This window comes from Stenella coeruleoalba (assembly GCF_951394435.1).
Source record: "Stenella coeruleoalba genome assembly, chromosome: 10".
NCBI lineage: Eukaryota > Metazoa > Chordata > Mammalia > Artiodactyla > Delphinidae > Stenella > Stenella coeruleoalba.
The window spans coordinates 38,988,068-39,004,498 of record NC_137156.1 but is presented as its reverse complement, the minus strand read 5'-3'; the positions used below and the strand labels follow the sequence as shown (position 1 = coordinate 39,004,498).

Below are 16,431 nucleotides of genomic sequence, written 5' to 3'. Positions count from 1 at the left end.
GCGGAAAGTGGCCTACTGACGTAGAGCTGCCTAGCTCGTATTTCTTGGGCAAACAGATGCCATGTCTCTCAACTCACCAATTAGGAAGCCCAGAAACTGGTTTAGAGACCACGTGTCTAGTTATGTCTAGTTATTCAGGTGGCTTCACTTGGGAAGCACTCTGAATGTCAAAGCCACAAGATAAAGGACATATATAGTAGCTGGGGGTCTCCACTTCTTAGGGGCCACCCCAGGAGGTGGTGAACATTAAGTGCCAAGTCAGCAAGGAAACTCTGTTTTGGAGCCAAAGCGTTAAAAAACACCAGCCACAAACCACTGAGGCTTTACTGAGTGCTTGTTTTGTGCAGGTTCTGAGTCTGGGGAAGGCCTCTGAGGGGAGGGGAAGCTGGAGCTGGAAATTCAAAGTAGTAGGAGGAATTACACTGGATGGGGTAAGGCCCTTCAAGAAGCAGGAATGGCATGAGCAAAGGCATTGAGGTACAAATGTATAAAGTGTGTTACAGGGAAGAGTTAGGTTAGAACAGAGAATTTACAACAATAAATTAACACACATTCATTAAGCGTCTACTATGTGCTAGACACTGTTCGAGTCACCCGGATGAAGTTGGTGACAAAACAAAAATCCCTCCTCTATGGACAGCGTAGTGAATAGCAACAATATAAATAATAATAGCTCACATTTATTGAGAGCTTACTACATACCTAGCACTGTCTTAAGTACTTTATTTACTCATTTAATCCTTAAAACATCCACATAACGTAGGTATGGTTATTATCTCTAGTCCAAAGATGAGGAAGTGTTGGCACTGAGTGGTGGAGGCAGAATTCAAACCCAGAGCCCATGCTCTCACTGAGACATTCCACTACTCCACTAACCTCAGTGAGAAAGGGTGAGAGGTCAGGTTGCCAGGTAACATGCTCTGGTCTGGATGGTGTGAATGGTGGGCAGGGAGAGTAGGGATCTGGGGGCATTGTGTGCAGTCAACTGGAGAGGCATGTGGCTGTAAGGACTTGGGGGTTCAGGGGGCAGTGAATCCCTCTGGCCTCGCTGAGTAGGGGGAAAGGAGTGAAGACAGAGAAGAATCAGTAGATAAGGTCTGGGACATTCCTTAGGTCATAGTTTGTCTGGAATTAATGAACTTGGTAGAAATTATTCTGTCCTCAGCAAAGAGGACTGACTACCAGTTTACTGTGGATTATTCTTTGTATTATCATTAACTGCAAATCATGAGGGGTGAGGGGGCCTTTCTGGTGGGTCAAGTCCTGAGCCCAAAACAAAGGGGCTCTAAGGGTCTCCCAGACTTGGCCAGAAGATGTGATGATGTACGCAATGTCCAGTCTTGGTCCTTCTCTCCAAACTCCATCAGCTAATCCTCAAACCCAGTGTTCAGGTTAAGTCGCAGACCCACTCCCATTCTCCCCCATCCCCTGTCCCCTCATCTCCAGCCCTGCCCTGCAGGTCCCTTCACATTTCTTCATCAGAAATCCCAATGCCAGCCCCTCTTGGTGGCCAGCCTGCAGGTCTCTGTGCATGGCTGGAGCCCTGCTTTTGTGTGGGTGATACCACTGCTTTTGCCTCCCTGCCTGCCAACCACTGCCATGCCTGCTCCAGACTTGCAGAAGCACAAGCCAGATCCCTGTTTCAACCTTTTCCAGTTTTCAGCCATGTTTCCTGAACGGATATAAAATTTCACTCCGGTTTAGGTAAGAGCAGCCAACTTTATTTTGGCTGCCACCACTCAGCTGCTGCCAGTGCAGCCTCCTAGAGTCCCCCTCCCTGCACCTGCACGCACACCCTCTTGGCTACACGGTTTTGCCAAGCCTTCTCCTTGCTGGGTTCTGTCTCAGGGAAAGTCCTGTCCCCTGGACTCCCAGAAGAGCCTGGATCCTCAGGCACAATGCCCCCACTGTGTGTCCCTAAGCCCTCCCCTCCCCCTCCCTCCCTCCCTCTGCTCTGACCCTCCATACACAACTCCAACTTCATGCATATATCCCCTCTGGGGCAGGGTGGGGTCCAGGGGTCAGGTACTCTTGTGAGTTGGCAACAATGTTAACAACAAATTTCAAGATTGCCCTTTAAGAATATCCTCAGCCAGGCATAGACCTTGACAGCTGGGGATTCTCGCCTGGGAATTTTTCCAGTATTCTGCCAGCTGTTTCTTCTCTTTCTGTGGTTTTATTATTTTTCTTTCTGTTCCAACTCCTCCTTTCGCTTTCAGTATGGTAGCTCAGGCCAAATGGCGGTAGAGGGTGGGGACCTGGCAATGGCTGAGGTAGGAGCTGCGGCCATGGTCAGCTGTGCCAAAGGAGGGGAAGGGTTGGGATGAAGGAGGAAACGGGAGTGGAACACAGGAAGTGAGACCAGCAGCAGGGTGGCCTCTTGTTTTTCTGGTGATCTTCATGTCATTCAGCTCTGGGCATAGGGCCTTGTCTCCTCCTGGCCCCTGTCAAAAATGCACATTTGCTACTTGGGACAGTGACACATTAACCCAGTAACACCAATTCACTTGTCAGATGTGCTAGCTGTTGCCTAACAGAGCAGAGACCAAGGAGAAGGGCACATGGAAGAGATAAGTTGTGAAGAAGAGTGTAGGAAGGGTTGGGTGCATGGAGCACATGTTTGGGGAGGTACCATGGCACCTCTGAGCAGGCAGGAGGTGCCAGACACCCCAGGGATTTGGGTAAAAGTGATGAACTCCTACCTAGGAGAACTTTTTTCACTACATAATTAGGCTCCAAGAGGGTGGGTAGGGTGAGTAGAGACCCTTGGTGAGATCATTTCCCTAATGTGATGTTAGTATCACAGCATTTGCTTGTGTTATGGGGCCTCCACAGTGGGTCCCCTGGAAAACTTCCTGATGGGACAGCCACAGGCCTCCAGCTTCAGATAAGGATTAAACTCAGCTGTGTGTAACAGAAAAGCAAAATAAGTGGCTTAAACCAGAGAGTGCTTTATTTTTCCCTCATGTACAAGAATTGTGGAAACAGTCCTGAGCATTTTAAAAGCAAGACTTAAAGGACTAGAGACATCCAGATATCCCTCACCTTCCTGACTCTACTTCAGAGATATTCCCAAGCAGACAGCTCATTCTGTTTAGAGCTTGATAAATGTGTCCTGCATGGGCTTCCTTCTCCCCCTGTCTCATGGCCCTATGTGCTTCCTGGGCTCACCTCCCAAATTCTTATCTGGGGGTCTACATCTGAGGGACCCCCAACCAAGGTACTAATATTAGTGAGCACTTACTGCATTTGAGGTATTGTCTCATTTTTTCCTCAACCCTGTCTGGTGGGTTGCCTCCATTAAGTCCCATTCTAGGAATGAAGCTATAACTTGCTCAAGGTCACCCACCATTAGAGCCAAGACTCAAAAAACTGTTAATTTTGTGATATCTCCTTGGAATGGATTCCTAGACCTGAATTCCCAAGTCAGATAATGCACATTTTCAGGCTTTTGATCTGTTCTGCCAAACGGCCCCTGAGTAAAGTCAAGCCTACTGCCCCACCCTACCAGCAGTGTGGGGGATGACTTGCTTCTCATGTCCTCACTGTCAAGGGCTCCTAGCTCTTTTCAACTCAGCCCCTTGAGGCCATTCCTCCAAAATATGTATTTTTTTAAATGCAGAAAGCATTAATATTAACTAACCTGTTAGCCTTGTACTAGCAGACATACAATATGTACCTGCGAGTTGAACTGAAGAGATGGAACCAAGTGGACAAGCTCCTACCCTGAGCAGAACAGTTTTCCTGGGAGGGCAGCTTTTGCCCATCTCCCCTCCATGGAGCCAGGTGGGCGGAGGTGCCTAGGTGGGCAGATGGGAAAGGGAGAGAAAGGATCAAGAAGGAAGGGCACCTAATGGCCACTGTGTGGTAAGGCCTGGGGAGGGAATCTTTGCACAACTTTGCTCTCTTCCACCACATTCCTTTTCTTTGCAGAAATACTGCTGAGCTGGGGGGTGGCAGCAAACAGCCCCCTAACTCTTCCCCTTAGATGTTTGAATAAACTGAGGGTAGCAGGAAAGCATGTAGAGATTCACTGGAATTCCTCTCTCACCAGCATGTGAAGCTGCTGTTTCAGATGTCCTTGGTGAGCAGGGAACCCTACCAATGGCTCCAGGATGGGGCTGTGCCTGCCTGACCCCTTTCTAATAAAACTCTACTAGGCTTTATAGTATCCAAAACACTTTCACATCAAGGAACTCCTCTGATCCTTCTTCAACTTGTAAAGCGGGCTGAGCCAGAGTATCATTATCCCCATTTTACAGATGGGTAAAGTTGAGGCTCTGATTAAAATGATGGTTCAATGTCACATGCTATATTATAAATCAAGATTTCTGTAGCCTTGCTGGGAGTTCTCTGGAGGTTCAGTGGTTAGGACTTAGCACTTTCACTGCTGTGGGCCCAGGTTCAATCCCTGCTTGGGGAAGCAAGAACCTGCAAGCCACATGATGCAGTACCCACCGCCCCCCCCCAAAAAAAAAGATTTCTGTAGCCTTGCCTACTAATTATCATAAGCACGTACTGTGTGGGGCCCTTTGTCCAAGTTATGTCTTTTAGTCCTCACAAAACCCTCTTAGGTGGATAGTCAACTGCATCTGGCAGAGCTGATATTTGAACCTGGGCCTTCAGACTTCATAAGTAAGGGGTTCTCAAAATGTGGTCCCCAGACCAGGAGCATCAGCCAGGAACTTAGAAGAAATGCACATTCTTGGGTCCTGCCCCAGAACTACTGAATTGGAAAACTGGGATGAGGCTTGGCAGTCTATGGTTTAACATGCCCTCCAAGTAATTCTGATGCATGCTCAAATTTGAGAATTGCTGTCCTAATACATTCTTTTAACTCAGTGGATTTTAATCCTGACTGCACCATGGAATCACTTGAGCGCTTTAATAAATACCAATGCTGGGCCAGACCAGAATCTCTGACCAGCCCTGAGGTGGGGCTCAGGCATCAGTATTTTTAGAAACTCGTCATGTGTATTTCACTGCCTTTGACATGCACCAGGGAGGTAAGCCCTGGAATGCTCCACAGTTTACCAGAAGGTTCTAAAGTAGAACAGGGCAGCCTATACCAGGGAATCCTGGAAGGACTGAAGGAAGACTTGGTGTCCAGGAATGAGAGACTCTGGGGGCTTAGCCTCTCCTTGAGATGCATCCATGCGGGTCCAGGAAGCCTGCAGCCCTGGTAGGGCCCAGAGCACCCTGTTTGTCTTGGCATTTTCCCAAGTAGGCAGTTCTGTGTGGAGCTGCAGCTCTTTTGTTTGTGTGGTTTAGCTGTTGGCCCAGTTTTTCCAGGGCTGATTAGATATCCCTGCAAGCAGCACATCCCTCTCTAGTCCACAGTATTGCTGAAAAGGGGCTGAAGCAGCTGTTTCCCATTAGAGTTCAGGCAAAGAAAGGGTGTGGGGTGCTGGCTCTTGCTTCTACCTGTATCACTTTGGGCCTCAGGTTCGAGTATCTGATAAGTAGCAGTCAGGGTCCAGCCAGGAGCCAGAAACCACACCAGTCACTTCAACAGAGAGAATCTAATATAAAGAATTATTAAGTACTTGAAGAATTGAAAAGACAAAGAGAGAATATCAAAGTATCAGTGGGTCACAACCACAGGAAGCAGTAGGGCTTCCCTAGGGCTGGAGAAACAAAGGGAAAAGGCTGCAGTCGTTAAAACTTAGAAGCTTGGAGGACGGCTGGCCTTGCAGCTGAAATCCAGAGCTTTGGAGAAGGGGTGCCAGCTGGTGGTGCTGGTGTCCCTGAGGGGAAACCATTAGGTTGGTTCTGTGAATATTGGGAAAAAAATGCAAACTGGAATCAGCTGAAATGAACTGCGGCCATCTGGGGGGAAAAAGCATTGCTAGGTAGGGGAATGTTGGGGCAGCTGGATTTCCAATTGTCTAACTTCTCTCCACCCTTGGAGACCCTCCATACTCACCTCAGGCTCACTCCCTCCCATCTCTCAGTTTTCTTCTTTTTAGGACCAATCCCAAACGTTGCTGGTTCAATCAATAAGCCTTTACTGAACACCTGTTATGCCCCAGGCCCCAGGGTCTGGGTGGCAGATACAGTAACAGCACCCACATTCATTGGAGTACACTTACCTGCCTGACCCTGCTCTAAGCATCTCACACGCATTAACTCGTGTACTATTACCCTCATTTTACAGATGGGGAAACCAAGGCACAGAGACATTTAGTAACTTGCCTGAGGTTATTTAGCTAGTAAGCGGCAGAGCCTGAATATGAACCCAATCAGTGTGGCTCCACAACACACATTCTTCACCAAGTCACCTCATTACCTCAAGTCCTAGAGAGACAGACATATAAACAGTTAATTGCAGCACAAGGTAGAGAATGTCATGTGGTGACGGCCTCACAGAGGTGGTAAACTCATTTCATCCGTCCATTCAATAAATCTTTAGACAGGGGTGCAATGGAGCAGGAACAGACATTCTACCTACTCTTGGGAAGCCTAAAATGGAGACACAGAGGTTAATCAAATTTTAACACCCGAAAAAGTTAGGTCCAATAAACAGGATCCCTTTGCTATGAAAACTGTAATCACAGAGATTTGTCATAAACGTAGAAAATGAGAGAAAGCTGACTCCCGGAGGAAGTAATGGTTGGGCTGGGGCAGATGAGTGGGAGTTAATCAAATGAAGAAAACAAAAGAGTTCCAGGCAGAGGGAATAGTATGTGCAAAGGCTCTGGGGTTGGTAGGAAGTGGTAAGCATGAGAACTGGAAGTCCTGCCCCTGATCTTTGGCCAGCTGACCTTGGCCAGCCCTCTCAGGCATGTAGCCCACCTGTTTGGAGCCCTATGGCTAACTCTTCCTGGATCATACTGCAGGCTGGCCATCCTCTGCTAGTGTAGATCCCAGCCTCCCTCAGCTCCAAGTGATAGGGCTGGCCTCAGGGGCCTCCTAAGGGAGGACTAAAAAAGCCCCAAAGCTGGAAGCTGGTATAGTGACTGATAGAAACAGTCTTGTCAGATAGGGAGTGGGGCAAGTCCCCAGTGAGTCTTTGGAGAACTAGTGGAGGAGTACACCATATAAATGACCTTTGTAAAAAGAAGGCTCAGAGCAGCTGGAGGCACAAAAGGGCGATGATCACCAGAGCCTCAACTGGGAGTCTTAGAGCACTCAACTCATACCAATTAACTCCTACTCCTTGACCCAGTGAGAAGGCAATGATTAAGCCTATTTTACAGGGCAGGGAAAGGCAAAGCTGTAAAGGAAAGTTGCTGTTTGAGGTGGCTTCTAGGCTTGACCCTTTTGGGAGGCAGCTGGGCCTTTAGAGAATGAGATTCTAAGGAACTATGTGGAGATTTTGTGACGATTCAGAGAGCCTCTGGGATAAGTGGGTAAGACCCTAGCTTCCTAATGGGTCAGGAAAGGGGGAGAGACAGACTAGAGGGAAGAAAGGGAACTTCCTCTTCCCAGGTTTCTCAGTGTCTCCTCTCTGCCTTGTTTACAGAAAACAAAGTGCCTTTGGCTGTCTCTGGACGGGTTCCCTTGAAGCAATTAGAGCAACCATAGTCAATGCTTCAAGGAGGGCACCCTCCGTCCCCATTCTGCCACTGACACAGCAAGGGTGAAGGACCAACCGGGGGCCCCATGCTGGAATCTGTTGGGATCTGCATGCCTGAGGTCCCCAGCTCTCCAACCCCACCCTAGGCAGCTCTGAAAGCTACCCAAAGCCTTCCAAGTTTCCAGGGGCCCAACCTTAATCAAGCACTGAGGGCTGTGTCATCCTCATCACTAGGAACATCTGATGAGGAGGAACACTGAATGGGCCTCTCTGATTCCCAATGGGAAAACAAGCCCCTCCCTTCCTGACCCTCCCGCCCCCCTCCCCACGCCTGCCTGAGGTATGCCTTTTATCAGAACCACCCAACAAGAGGCACTAAACAAAGTGTGAATTCTCTGAAGCTCCCTTCAGGGGCAAGGGTGAGGGTGTGTGCACAAATCCCTGTTGTATCCTGTTGGGTTGGGGGGCCCTGCAGGATGCCACCACCCATCTGCCATGTTGCCTAGGCCCTGGGACTACTGGAAGACAGGGGAACTATCTGATGGGATGACATGGGCCAAGACCCAAGGTCGTGGGTAGAGATTCAGTGGCTGATAGAGGGGCAGCCCCCACTGATTTATGGGGGTCCAAAGACTCTTTATCTTAATACCCCTTGCATGCCACCTTTCCTACCAGCCTGCTGCACTGCTTGGGTGGCAGAGGGGGGTTCTTTTTCCCTCCTCTACTTTGTTCCCACCAGCCTCACACCAGGTCTGGGGGGTGTACTGGAACCAGCTCATACAGGCTTGCAAGAGCCAATTGCTAAATATTCAGGAATTTTGTGAGCTGGTTGTTAAACAGAGCCATCATTAAAAATTAAACTATATGAATCAGTGTCTCTCAGCCTTTTGTTCATTACTGCCTCCTAAGGAAACTTTTTAGACATTTTCCCCCTAATCTCCTACCACCCTCCCTGTGAAATTTTAATATCACAGATATATTGTATGTCTGTTTATGCACTGGATGTATATTTGTGCTTTATATTTACATAAGAAGAGTAAGACTTTTTCATCCCCTGCCAAGAACCAATTTTCACCTCTGTTGTAAATGCATGATATAAACACATAATTAAATAAATTATATTAAAAACAAAAGTAATATATATTCAAAATTCATCCCTTCCTAGTAAGGTGTTATGGAAAAACCCGAATGAACTTTCTGGCCAACCCAATACTACAATTGACTCTTTTGAAATTATTGATGTATCTCTTTTTCCCCTGGAGAGCTGGTTGTTCAACATTTACCAGTCCAACACTGGGCAAATATTTTAGAAAAATAACAGACACTTTGAGATGTGGTCAAAGAAAGAGAGGCTTGTCTATAGCAAAAACCTCACTTGAAGATGTATGAGAGAACATGGAGAATTCTAGTGGATGCAGGGAGAAGAGCAAAGAGGAGTCTGGAGAGAGAAAAGACCCTCTGGTGCTGACTCCAAATCGGCTGAAGGGTGTTTCTCATGAAAAGTTTAAAAAGGGGGGCTTCCCTGGTGGCACAGTGGTTGAGAGTCCGCCTGCCGATGCAGGGGACACAGGTTCGTGCCCCAGTCTGGCAAGATCCCACATGCCGCGGAGCGGCTGGGCCCGTGAGCGATGGCCCGCTGAGCCTACGCTCCGCAACGGGAGAGGCCACAACAGTGAGAGGCCCGCGTACCGCAAAAAAAAAAAAAGGGGGTAAAAAGTGTGTATGTTGTGGGGAGCAGGTGTATGTATGTGTGTGTGTATATATAATCTACATCCTCATGCTCTAAGAGTGTTTGTGATTAGCAATTGCTTGCTTTTTCCTGAGGTGTAGTGTACACCTTTACACACCACCATTGGGGTCAAGAGGCATAAAACTGAGACGCCCCCATACCCACTGTCCCTTTCCTTCCCAGGGTCTCATGTCTAGAGTAAACATCTGAATCTCTATTCTGAATGGCATACTGGGCCCTACGCAGAGCACAGAGAAGCTGACAATGTTGTTTGGCCTTGAGTAGAGGGAGGAGACAAGACTTTCACACACAGATACACAATGTGGAAGCACTGAATCACTCTTTCCTTTCCCGGCCCCAGTTTCCTCACCAATGAAATGGGAAGGGTGGACTGAATTCTCAGGAGGACCTTCCAGTTCTCACTGTCCTTGTCTGTAAAGCTATCTTCTCTTCCATCCACCTGGACAAAGCTATGAGGTCCTGCCTAAGCACTGCCTCCTCCCTCTCCTCTGCCCTCACTCATCTCCCATCTGCCTGCAGGATGGCCTTTTAAAACTCAGCCCAGCTCCATCGTCTCCCATGAAATCCAAAAGTCTACAATATGTGAGAGAGTGGAACATGAACTCAAATGCTGTGCCATTACTTGTCAACTGGAGGACTACAAGCCATTACCAAACTCTCCCAACACCAGCTTCCTTGTGTTCAAAACAGGAATAAGGCCCACAGGGCCCAGCCTGGGGTAAAGATGCATGAGCTAGTGCTCTGCACATAGATTCTTGTTATGGACTCAACTGTTCCCTCCCAAATTCATATGTTGAAGCCCTATCCCCCAGTACCTTAGAATCCAATCTATCTGGTGTCCTCATAGGAAGAGATTAGGATACATAGACACCAGGGGTGTGTGTGTACAGAGGGAGGACCATGTGAAGAGGCAGCAAGAAGACAGCCATCTGCAAGCCAAGGACAGAGGTCTCAGGAGAAATCAAGCCTTCTGTCACCTTAATCTTAGAATTCCAGCCCCCAGAAGTGTGATGAAGTAAATTTGTTCAGGCCACCCTGTCTGTGGTATTTTGTTACAGCAGCCCTAATATAGTCCTTAAGAGGCACCGATTCTTTCTGCCTTTAATTTGTGTCAGCTTTGTCTTATGTGTGGAAAGTCTTGTTCCTCTGCTTATAAATGACTGAAGGGTGAGATCCAGGTGCGTGTACCTTTTCCTGTGTCCCCAAAGGGCACAGTTCAATGCCAGGCACAAAGTGTACACAGTCGGACCTCCTTCCTCACTGTCTGCTTCCCACCTGCGGACAAGGGTGGGGGGGACCCAGCTGCCATCCATAAAGGTGCTTTTCAAACTGCAGGTCATGGAGTCAATTTAGTGAGTCACATGAGCACTTTTCAAAAATAATGACACAGAATAGCAGAGAACAGAAAATGCTAGAGTGCATCTCAGGCAGAAAGGGGAAGCGTTATTTTATGAAACTTCCATTTGTTTTTACATATTTGTAAATAAACAAAAAATAATTACCAACTATTCTAAGTGCTGTGAATTATGTCTGGTTACTGCATTGTGGTATTAAATGCATTTCTTAATATGAGTTACAATCCCCCAAATCTGAAAAAACACGCCCGCTACCAGAATTGTTCAGTTTCTCTTTGAGTGAGTTTATCATTGAAAAGCCAATGAGCTGTTCAGGGGAGGCCTGGGGTGGTGTAGGGGCAAGGACCTGAATGGGAGGAGTCACTTTGTCTAGGCCAGTAGCCATGGAGCCCTGCCCTTGGGTACTTTCCTCTCTGTGTCCTAGAAAAAGTAACATAACTTCACTGGGCCTCAGTTTCCCCATCTGTAAAAGGGGACTTATAAAACCTCTCATAGGGATGCTGTGAGGATTACCAGGAGCCAAGGAACCTGAAGATACTCACTCACTGATGTAAGAGATAGTTATTTTTTTTTATTTCATCATTTTGTTATTTCATCATTTCATTCAGCTCTGTCTACTCTAATAGGTAAATTGTTTCTTTCCTCTTCCACAGCAGGAGAAGGGAATGCACTTGCCCCTCACCCCTCAGGAATCCCTGGTTGGGGGTGGGCCAGGGTTGAAAGGGTATCCAGAAAGGTATTTCAGAGGCTAAATCCCAAAGTGAGACCCCCCTAAGGATTTTATGCAGAGAAAATCAAGTTCTGGTATATTCTCAAATCAGCTTCCCAAGAGCAGTCAATGTCCCAAGAGTCCAGGAGAAGGAGTAGCCTCTCACCCTTTATCCAGGAATGAGAGAGGATCTGGGCCTGTTACCACCCCTCTGCTCTGGCTGGGTTCCCAGGAATATTGCCTGCAAGCCCTGAGTCACTGCTAGAAGCCATCCTGGGCCCCTGGGAATGCAGGGTTGGGACAGCTTTTCCCAAGATGGTCCCCTGAACCTGGTGGTCCAGCACCCCCTCCCTTATCCAGATTGCTTCTCTCCATGACACATCTATCTTATCTGGGCCGAGGCCTTTCTGAAACCCATGTTGGCAAACCTGCTTCCAAGGAGGGAACTTAGACATGAGTGGAATATCTGGAATTCCTAGAGGGTTTATAACCCAGCAACTGGAACAGGTGTAGGTAGCTGACCCCTACCCCTACCCTGGCTCTTACCCTGCCTCCAGCTCCTGCATTTGTCTCCCCTCTCTGGCCCCAGAGCCACATCTAGGTCACCATCCTGACCTCCATCCCCTGGTTCAGAGCAGAGAGCACTGGATACAGAGTTGAAGCTCTGTTTCTAGACCTAGCGCTGCTTCTGAGTGGCCTCAGGTAGTCCACCTCACCTCTCTGGGTCTCAGCTCCCTCACCTGTAAAACAAATGGGCTGGTGGGGGATGGGCTGGTATTTAACTTTCTGTAAGAGTCAAATCTTTAACTGTTCTTTCTAAAATTCTAGGAAATGAACTAGAGGAGCTAAAACCATGCTTGTTTGCTCCCCAAAGAGAGAATCGGGCACTTGTGTTCCTGGGGATGTAGTCGGAGTTTCCAAGCCATCAGACCAGTTTCTGGGGTTTGGAATCTGGTTGATGGGGCAGGGGTGGGCAGCCTTTCTGCAGCCTGCACCAGCAGGGTGCAGAACCTGGACTGTCCAGGGTGTACCAAAGTCTGGGACAGGGTTGGGGGAGTGGCCTTTCCCCCACAACAGCTGCACTCTGCACCTAACTTCTCCTTGGCAGTCTTCACTAGCCATTCTCCCTTTTCTTCCTTTGTCTCAACTCAGAGACCCTCTGCCTTATTATTTTTAATGTGGTATTATCTTTTTTATTTTTTTTGCGGTACGTGGGCATCTCACTGTTGCGGCCTCTCCCATTGCGGAGCACAGGCTCCGGACGCGCAGGCTCAGCGGCCATGGCTCACGGGCCCAGCTGCTCCGTGGCATATGGGATCTTGCCGGACCGGGGCACGAATCCGTGTCCCCTGCATTGGCAGGCGGGCTCTCAACCACTGCGCCACCAGGGAAGCCCTAATGTGGTATTATCTTTAATTAAGTACAAAGACTTTTCCAATCATGTCACCTAGAGATCATTTTATCCACTGCTCTGTTGGCCGCCAGTCTCTTGTCTCTCTCCTCAGCAATGGTAAGGAGGATACCTTTTCCATGGGGAAGACAGATCCATGATTTGTTGCCTTTGCCAGTAATGAAAATGTTGGAGAGCCGGGTGGCAAAGCTGTTGCCATTATCATCTTTCACATGAACTACATCAAAAGAACGAGGAATGTCCCTTCTAGTTGGTGACCAATTCTTCCCACGTTAGCACCTCCAGTCACCATGAACAGGTTACCAGTGTCAAAGTTGATGAAATCATTAATCTTGCCAGTCTCCAAATCAATTTGAATTGTGTCATTCACCTTGATGAGGGAATCAGGGTAGCAGATGGTGCGAACATCATGGGTCACCAGATAAGTGATTCCTTTTGTCCCCACAAAGATCTTTCTCATTTTGCACAACTTATACTTGGCCTCCTCAGGTATAATATGATGAACAGCAAAGCGACCCTTGGTGTCATAGATGAGACAAAAATTCTCTCCAGTCTTGTCAATGCTCATGACTTCTATAAAACCAGCAGGGTAGGTTATAATCAGTGTGCACCTGGCCATCAATCTTAATGAAATGCTGCATGCAGATCTTCTTTACTTCATCTCCTGTTAGGGCATACTTAAGTCTGTTCCTTAGGAAAATGATTAGGGGGAGATATTCCCTCAGCTTGTGGGGACCAATAGATGGACAAGGAGCAAACACACCAACCAGTCAGTTTATCCAGCATCCAATGCTTTGGAACTGCTACGCGCTTCAGGTGCTTCTTGGGACCATAAGCCATGACTGCACTAGGCATGAAAAGAGCCCCTTTGCCTTATTTTGAAGATACCCATTGTCCAGGGCTTATCAGAGTGACCCCCAAACTTCACCCACTCAAATCTGCCCCCAGATCATTCCTAAGTGTCACCCCCGACCTTGCCCAACTGTTCTTTATGAGTTAGGAAGCCAACAAACAGCCTCTCTGGGCTAGAGTTTCACTTTGGTGAAATTAATCCTCAAAAAAGAGGCCCTCAACTGCTGTTCTCCTCTGTGAAGCCTGCCCTGACCAATAGCCTCACTCCAGAACCTTTTCCCCTTTCCTCCACACCAGACATTCAATTATTTAATCATTTATCTACTCAGTGTATACTGAATGCCAGCTACCTACCCTGTGCTCTGCTGGGTGCTGGGATAAGGAAAGCAAAAACAGACCCAGCTCCTCCTCCTCGGGAGTTTAGGGCCTGGTGGGCAGAGCCCTGGTGGGCTCTTCTTACATATCCCTTCCTCCTTGCTCCCCTCCCAGCCCCCACTAGCTCCCAAGACCAGCTTCCAAGGACAGCACCTTGTCTTATGCATATTTGTTTCTCAACACACAGCACATGTCTGTTATCCAGTAGGCCTTCAATATATTACAGATTACATATGAGTGGCCAAAAACGGAAATTGGTTTATCGCTGAGGCTGGTTCTAACTCTGTTATAGGGTTAACAAAAGATGGAGAAAGTAATTAAGGCTAGTCACTGGGTTAAATCATATGCTGCTGCTGCTAGCCAACAGAATGCAATTTGGCCGTATCTATCAATTATAAATGCATTCACTTTTTGACCCAGCAATTCCACTTCTAGAAGTTTATTCCACAGATGGATGCTCACACATGAAAAATGATATACGTACAATGTTAGTCACTGTAGTATTGTTTGCAACAGATTGGAAATAACTTGAATATTCATCGATGGGGTCTAATATTTTTTTTAAAAATTAATTTATTTATTTATGGCTGCATTGGGTCTTCGTTGCTGCTTGTGGGCTTTCTCTAGTTGCGGTGCGCGGGCTTCTCATTGCAGTGGCTTCTCTTGTTGCGGAGCATAGGCTCTAGAGCACAGGCTCAGTAGCTGTGGCGCACGGGCTTAGCTGTTCTGAGGCATGTGGGATCTTCTCAGACCAGGGCTCAAACCCATGTCCCCTGCACAGGGGGATTCTTAACCACTGCGCCACCAGGGAAGTCCCCTAATTTTTTTTTTTTTAAATTGAGGTATAGTTGATGTATAATACTATATAAGTTTCCAGTGTACAACACAGTGGCTCACAATTTTTAAAGGTTATATTCCACCTATAGTTATTATAAAATATTGGCTATATTCCCTGTGTTTTACTATATATCCTTGTACAATAGCTTATTTATATTATAGATAGTAGTTTGTACCCATACCCATACCCCTACCTTGCCTCTCCACCATGGGGCCTAGTTTAATACATTATGCTACACTACGTAAAGCAGAATCCTGTGTGGTGTTAAAAAAAAAAAAAAAAAGGGAGGGAGACGCAAGAGGGAAGAGATATGGGGATATATGTATACGTGTGACTGATTCACTTTGTTATGGGGCAGAAGCTAATACACCATTGTAGAGCAATTATACTCCAATGAAAATGTTAAAAAAAAAAAAAAAAGAATGAGGAAGCTCTGTTTGAATATAAATAGGAAGTCCTCTGAGATATACTCGAGTTTAAAAAGGTGAGAATAGTTCATTATTCTTTGTGTAAAAAATGAAAAGATAGGGAAGAATATAATTAAGTATAATGTATTTGTTTAGATATGCATAGAAGGGTGCTTCAGGAGGAGGGTCCACAAGGAACAGGTAACAGTGGGTACTGCGGAAGGAAAAATTGGCAAATGAGAAACAGGTGGGAAAAAACCTTTCCATAGTATCCTTCGAATTTTTTGAATATTGTACTATGTAAATGTGTTACCTATTAAAAGTTAAAATAGGGCTTCCCTGGTGGCGCAGTGGTTGACAGTCCGCCTGCTGATGCAGGGTATACGGGTTCGTGCCCCGGTCCAGGAAGATCCCACATGCCGTGGAGCGGCTAGGCCCGTGAGCCATGGCCACTGAGCCTGCACGTCCGGAGGCTGTGCTCCGCAACGGCCACAACAGTGAGAGGCCCGCGTACCGCAAAAAATAAATAAATAAAAATTAAAATAAAAATAAGGGACTTCCCTGGCGGTCCAGCTGTTAAGACTCCGCGCTTCCAATGCAGGGGGTGGGGGTTTGATCCCTGGAGCTAAGATCCCATATGCCAAGGGGTGCAGCCAAAAATAAAATAAATAAATAAAAAGTAAACATTAACAAATAAATAAAATAAAAATAAAGTTAATGATAAAGACTATGAGGCAACATGGGGAAATACTAATAAGGTAGGTGGGAAAAAAGAAAAAAATACTGTATTCAGTAGGATTACAGCTATGTAAAAAAATGCATGTTAAAATTTCCATCTGTGGAAGGAACATTCTAAGTAATTTTTATTTCCTTCTGTTTCTGAAATTTTTTTCCATAAATTTCTGTAATAAACATATATTGCTTTTATTAGAGAAAACTTGTAACAGAAAATACATATATACTAACAGAATGGAACATTCTGTATAACCGCAATTATGAAAAAAGGTATTGAAAAAGACTGGAAGAAAATACGCAAAATGTTCACAGGGTTGTCTCTGGGTGCGAGATATTAGGTAATGTTTAAAATATTACAATATTTTGTATTACATTTGTGGTGGATTGAAGGAAGGAAGGTAGAAAGGAAGGAAATCTAATGGAAGGTAATTCTTCAAAATAACAGTAAGATTATGGGTCATTTTTGTTGCGTTGTTCAGT

The 16,431-nt window shown here is 46.6% G+C and overlaps 1 pseudogene across 1 annotated transcript; it reads right to left on the bottom strand.

Annotated features, from left to right (window-relative positions):
* Positions 1-12,776: 12,776 nt before the first annotated feature.
* LOC307192350 (small ribosomal subunit protein eS4-like) lies at positions 12,777-13,584 on the bottom strand (annotated as a pseudogene). The gene has a single exon. The product of its transcript is annotated as a small ribosomal subunit protein eS4-like (transcript).
* Between the last annotated feature and the right edge of the window lie 2,847 nt (positions 13,585-16,431).